This window comes from Pteronotus mesoamericanus, unplaced genomic scaffold, assembly GCF_021234165.1.
Source record: "Pteronotus mesoamericanus isolate MK-2021 breed Mesoamerican mustached bat unplaced genomic scaffold, CSHL_Meso_final contig_121, whole genome shotgun sequence".
Taxonomy (NCBI): domain Eukaryota; kingdom Metazoa; phylum Chordata; class Mammalia; order Chiroptera; family Mormoopidae; genus Pteronotus; species Pteronotus mesoamericanus.
The window spans coordinates 171,857-179,052 of record NW_026555046.1 but is presented as its reverse complement, the minus strand read 5'-3'; the positions used below and the strand labels follow the sequence as shown (position 1 = coordinate 179,052).

General features: G+C 33.3%; 1 pseudogene; it reads right to left on the bottom strand.

Annotated features, from left to right (window-relative positions):
- Positions 1 to 322: 322 nt before the first annotated feature.
- Positions 323 to 2,346, bottom strand: LOC129080312 (tigger transposable element-derived protein 1-like; annotated as a pseudogene).
- Between the last annotated feature and the right edge of the window lie 4,850 nt (positions 2,347 to 7,196).

Below are 7,196 nucleotides of genomic sequence, written 5' to 3'. Positions count from 1 at the left end.
TCCACTATATTGTAGTCTATGAAGTATATAATAGTATTATATCTAAAAATATACATATCTTAATTAAAAATGCTTTATTGCTAAAAATTGATAACCATTATCTAAGCCTTCAGCAAATCATAATTCTTTTTTTTTTTTTTTTTTTTTTTTTTGCTGGTGGAGGATCTTGCCTCAATGTGGTTGGTACTAACTAATCAGGGTGGTGGTTGTTAAAGTTGGGGTGGCTGTGGCAATTTCTTAATACAACATTGAAATTTGTTGCTTTGATTGACTTTTTTTTACAAACAATTTCCATGTGGCATAAGGTGCTCTTTAATAGCATTTAGTCCACAGTAGGACTTCCAAAATTGAAGTCAACCTTCTTAAACCCCGCTTCTGTTTTATCGACTCAGTTTATGTGATATTCTAAATTCTTGTCATTTAAAAACGCTTCACAGCATCATGACCAGGATTAGATTCCATCCCAAGAAATCACTTTCCTTGGTCATCTAAAAGAAGCAACTTCTTATCCATTAAAGTTTTACCATGAGATTGCAGTAATTCAGTCACATCTTCGGGTTCTACTTCTAATTTTAGTTCTCTTATTATTTTGACCTTATCTGCAGCTACTTCCTCTACTGAAGTCTTGAACCTCTCAAAGACATCCATGACCCCTGGAATCCACTTCTTCCAAACTCCTGTTAATGTGGACCTTTTGACCACTTCCCATAAATCACAAATATTCTTAATGGCACTTAAAATGGTGAATCCTTTATAGAAATTTTTAAAATTTACTTTGCCCAAATCCATCAGAGAAACCACTATCTATGGTAGCTATAGTCTAACAAAATGTATTTCTTAATAACGAGACTTGAAAGTCAAAATTACTCCTTGATCCATGGGCTGCAAGATGGATAGGGTATGAGCAGGTATGAAAATAACATTAACCTTGTACAGCTTCACTAGAGCTCTTTGGTGACCATGTGCATTTTCAACTAGCAGTAATATTTTGAAAGGAATCTTTTGTTTTGCTTCTGAGTAGTAGGTCTCAATGGTGGGCTTAACATATCTAGTAAATCATGTTGTAAACAAATGTGCTGTCATCTAGGCTTTGTTGTTTCATTTATAGAGCACAGGCAGAGTAGATTTAGCATAATTCTTGAGTAGTAGCTTTAACTTAAAGTCAGCAGCTGCATTAGCCTCTAATAAGAGAGTCAGCTTGTTCTTTGAAGCTTTGAAGCTAGGCATTCACTTCTCTCTAGCTATAAAGGTCATAGATGGCTTCTTCCGATATAGTCATGGGTCACTAAATGGTAAGGGTACATTCTGAGAAAGGCAATATTAAGGAGTTGCATCATTGTAGGAACCTCATAGGGGCACTTAAAAACTTAAGTGATATAACCTACTACATGCCTAGGCTGCATGTTATATGTAGCCAATTACTACTAGGCTACAAACTTGCACAACATGTTACTGTACTGACTATTGTAGGCATTTGTAACATGGTGATAAGTGTTTATGTATCTAAGTATCTAAACAGAAAAAAGTACAGTAAAAATACAGTATAAAAATTAAAAAATGGTACACGTTTATAAGATAGGTACTATGAATGGAGCTTGCAAGACTGGAAATTGCTCTGGGTGAGTTGGTGAATGAGTGGTGGTGAATGTGAATGCCTAGCACATTATTGTACACTAGTACAGATTTTATAAACACTGTAAAACTTTTTATCTTTCTTCAAAAATAAATTAACCTTAGCTTAATGTAACCTTTTCTAAACATTAAAAAAATCCTCACCCAAGGACATGTTTATTGTTTTTAGAGAGAAAGGGAGGGGGGAGAGAAAGAGAGAGAATCAATCAGTTGTCTCCTGCCCATGCCTTGACCAAGGATCTAACCTGCAACATTTTTGGTGTATGAGATGGTGCTCCAACGAATTGAGCTACATGGTCAAGGCTGTAATTTTTTTACTTTATAAAATTTTTAATCTTTTAAAAACTTCTTGTCTTTTTTGTGATAATACTTAATTTAAAATACACATTTTGCAGGTGTACAATTTTCTTTTTCATAGACTTATTTTATAATATTTTTTCTCTTTTTCATTAAAAATTTTTAACCTGTTAAACATTTTTGTTAAAAACTAAGATACAAACATGTACATTAGCCTAGGCCTACACAGACAGAATCAGGATCATCAATACCACTGTCTTCCACCTCCACGTCTTGTTCTACTAAAAGATCTTCAGGGGCCATAACACACATGTATCTGTCATTTATAATCACAATGCCTTTTTCTAAAATACCTCCTGAAGGACCTACCTGACCCTCTTCTTGAGGAGGTGTCACTCCTTTCAGGAATATCTCCATGGTGGTTTGCTTTTTTTTTTTTTAATCATAGATTTGTTTTTAAACAGATAATGCTCCATGAATATTCCTTTCGATTAATGAAAATGTTTTGGTGTTGGGGTCCACATTTTTAAACTTTTTAAGAAGTTTGTTGAGACCTGCAAAACTTTCTGCTATATATTTCACTGAGTTTTCTTGGTCGTTCTTTTTTCGTCTCTTTTCTCTTGACTCTTCCTCAGCTGTGCATTATTTTTGAAGTTCCAGCAACTTTTTATTAGTTAATTCCTCAGAAACCACTTCTATGAACTCTTTAGTGTCATGGTTATCCACATTCAGGTTAAAGTTGTTTACCATCTTAACTACAGTGTTGTTTATTTTTGCAATCTTATCCTCCTTGGCAAATATAGACACATGTCACCTTTAAGTATAAATATAAAATTCTTAAATGAAATATTATTAGAATGAATTCATCAGTATTTTAAAATTTTATCTATACTCACTAATTAAGGCTTATTCCAGGAATGGAACAGTGTTTTCAAATGTATTAGTGTAATTTATTATATCTATAGGGAAAGAAAAACATTATCTCAGAGAATCCAGTGGATCGTTATGCAAAATTCATGTTTTTTTAAATTGAATTTACCGAGGTTACATTGGATAATAAAATTATATGTTTAAGGGGTACAATTCTATAATTTATCATCTGTATATTGTATTGTGTGTTCACCACCCCAAGTTAATCTCCTTCCATCACCATTTTCCCCTTTATACACCCTCCTACCTCCCCTCATCCCATTTCCCTGTGGTAAAGATGACCATACTGTTGTCTGTCTATGAGGTAGTGATTTTTTTAATCTTTGCCCCAAAATGTGATTTTCCTTATTTTAGAGAGAAAGAAGGCAGGAGGGAGAGAGAGAGAGAATTATTGATGTGAGAAAGAAATATTGATAAGCTACTCCCCACATGCGTGCTGACTAGGGATTGAACCCATAACCTAGGTATTGCTCTGACAAGGAATCAGGCCTGCAACCTTCTGGTGAACAGTGTGATGCTTCAACTGACTAGACCACCTAGCTAGGGCTTTTTTAAATTAATTTTTTTATTGTTGTTCAATTAGAGTTGTCCCCATTTTCCTCCCATTACTCTCCTCTGCGCTACCCACTCCCCACTTCCCACATTCAATCCTCCTCCCTGTTTTCTTTGTCCATGGGTCCTTTATACATGTTCCCTGACTTGTTTTTTTTTTCCTTAATCTCAGTACATTTTTCACCTAGCCCCACTATCCCCTTTCCTTTCAGCTGTCAGTCTGTCCTCTGACTTTAGGAGTCTGTTTATGTTTTATCTTTTTTTGTTTTAATCCTCACTTGAGGATATGTTTATTGATTTTATTTTGGGGAGGAGGAAGAGAGAGAAAGGAACATCAACATGAGAGAAACATTGATTGGTTGCCTCCCATACATGCCTCAATCTGGGATTGAACATGCAACCCAGGTATGTACCCTGACTGGGATTGAACCTGCAACATTTTAGTGTCTAGGTCTATGCTCCAACTAATTGAGCCACCTGGCCAGGATTTTTTCTATTTTGTTTATTAGTGTATTTTGTTCATTAGATTCCACATATAAGTAAAATCATATGGTATTTGTCTTTCTCTGACTGGCTTATTTCACTTAGCATAATAATCTCCAGGTCCAGCCATGCTGTCACAAAAATTAAGATTTTTTTTATGGCTGAGTAGTATTCCATTGTGTAAATTTACCACATTTTTGAATTTTTTAATCCTCACTTGAGGATATGTATTTATTGATTTTAGATAAAGAGGAAGGGGGAGAGAGAGAGAAACATCTATACGAGAGAGAAACATGAATCAGTTGCCTCCTGTATGCACCCTGACCAGCAATAAAACCTGTAGTCTTTTGGTGTATGGGACAGCACTTCAACCAACTGGGCCACCAGGTTAGGGCATGACATACTCATGGGGACAGGGGCTGCTTCCATGTCTTGGTTATTGTATTAATGCTGCAATGAGCATAGGGGTACATGTATTTTTTCAGATTAGTATTTGGGGTTTCTTTGAATAAATTTCCAGAAGTGGAATCACTGGGTCATAAGGCAGTTTTATTTTTAATTTTTTAGGTTAACTCCATGCTGCTTTCCACAGTGGCTGTACCAATCTACAATCCCACCAACAGTGCATGAGGGTTCCCTTTTTCTCCACATCTTTGCCAACATTTGTTTGTTGATTGATTATAACAACTTACAGCAAAATGAACATAGAATGACTCAAACCAAAATAGCTTTGTGTTCTATGGTAAAGCAGTAAATATATTTCTTTTAATGCTAGAGAAGACAAAGATACCCACCATTGTTTTTTTATTTTTCAAAAAAAGTCAGTTAATGCAATTAGAAAAGAAATTAAAATATGACATGTAAATATTGAGAAAGAAGAGATCAAATTATTAATTGTACATGCTTAAAAACTTGTAAAATATAAAGGAGTCAACTGATCAGCTACCAGGAATACTAAGAAACTTTGCCTGGTAAGAACATAAAAATAAAATGTAATAATTTTCTCCTAGAATTATAATAAGTATTAAAAGTGGTATAAAAACCCTATATCCAGTAATATGCTTGGAAATAAGGATACTTGACTGACATGAGAAACTAAAACTCTACTGAGTGACATGATAGAAAAAACTTATACAAATAAAGTTATTACAGTATTCTTGGATGGAAAGACTCAATAGTGATACCAATATTAACTTTTTTATAGTAAAAAATAAACTTACTAAAATTTCAGTAAAATCTTGGACAGAGTTTGGAACTTAACATTATTCTAAATAATCTACTAGTAAGACTAAATTCCAGAATGCAAGGAGAATTTTGAAAATAAGAGTGAGGAAAGACTTGCTTTAACAGATAATAAAATATACTATAAATTTGAAAATAGTATGAGAGTATACAACAATAGTCAGAGTAATGGAACAAAATATTAAAAGAAATATAGATGAATGCATAATTTTAAATTGGGAAGGAAAGTTTACCTTACATTGGAGGCAGAGACTGTAAAGGAAAATCCAATATATTTTACCATATTATAATAAAAAAATTAAGCAATCCCACCCCATTTTGTATATCATAATAGTAAACTAACAAAGAAAAATAACTTTTAAAGATAGAAGGCAAATAACAGAATTGAAGAATGTTCTTGCAACTAAATAATAATTGTCAATTAACATTCTTAATATATAAAAGAACTTTCTTATATTAACAACAGATAAAAGGTGACCATCTCAACAGGCAAATAATTTCATGAAGACTTAACAGAGAAAAACATGTGAAAAACTACAAACTGCAAATATCAACAAATTACAAATAAAAACAATAAGATACTATTTAAAACATATTTAAAAGAATGAGAATAATAAGCATTTTCTATGTTTCTGAAAACAGACATTCTGTCCTAAATGGATGTGAAGTGTTAATAAGTACATCCTTTTCGAGTGTTTGTGTGCATATGCATACATATAGTAAACATTCTAAAAATGTATCTTTGTTTTGATCTAGCAATTTCACTTTTAAGCTTTTTCCTCAAGAGGAAAAAGAAAATCTAGTTCTTTTTAAAAAAAAATTATTTATTTTTAGAGAGGGAAAGGGAGGTAGAATGAGAGGGAGAGAAATATCAATGAGTAGGTTGCTTCTCACGCATACCCTCCTGGGGAACTGGCCTGCAACTCAGGCCTGTGCCATCGAATAGAAACAGTGATCCTTTGGTTTAGAGACCAGCACTCAGTCCATTGAGCCACACCAGCCAGGGCCTATCTAGTTCTTTTATAAATACTAATGACCTGTATCTCCGTCTTATTATAAACATTCCAAGTAAATTTATTTTTAGTAATAGCATCAGTAAAATTCTGTTTGACATTTTTTCCTTTATCATTGTTTCAGGGGCTGTAAATTCTAATTGATGCAGGCCAAAAACCATAGTTTATTATTTCCAAATATTTTCACTGACATTCATTGAATGAAGAAAACAAATTTAAAGACAATATTAAAGATATAACAGGAAGAATCTAAAACTGTTCTAAAACATAAAGCCTATTTAAAAACATACATTAGGACATGACCTGGGTTTTACTTTGAATTTTTTAAAAAGAGCTTAATTCACCTAAAGTAAGTTAAAAAAAACACTATTAGTTGCAAATTAATTTGGCAGTAAGATTGGACCAAGGGGAAGTGTTTGAATTAGACAAGTAAATGCTAAAACCATCTCTTCTCAGACATATGTTGATGTCAAGTGGGTATATTCCAGGGAAGGGTATTTGTAGAGTGAAGGTAGAAACAAAAGTGGTACTGGTGACTGGAAGAACCAAGATTTTGCAAGATTTTGAGTGACATTTGTAATCTGCTTTGTCATAGAAAATTTCAGAGGTCTATATTGTGCCTTGTTGAAAACAAAATTGTTATAATATGCAAGGATGCTACGTCTTTGACAGTGTAATACTGGTTTAGTGCAGGTAAACAGCCATTTCCAGGATTTATAAAAGAAAAAAAAATGATATTGCTAACTTTTAAAAAAAATTAGAAAATAAATGGCCATTTACTAGTTGTTTTGAAATGCTAATGAATTTCCATAGGATAATTTCCAGCAACTCGTTTATTTTTCCAAAAGCTAGTTTTGCAAATAAAGTTCAGAATGCAAGTCGATATTGCTCATAGATCTTTTCAACATGTTTTAGATGGAAACTGAAGGTTCTTAATTGAAGAGATTTCCTTTACTACCTCCTTAGGCAGGGCTCTTGTTGCCACCTCAGGGCAAGGCTAGCACAAAATGCCCTGGGAATATCAGTAGTTTTTTAAGGAACAAATTC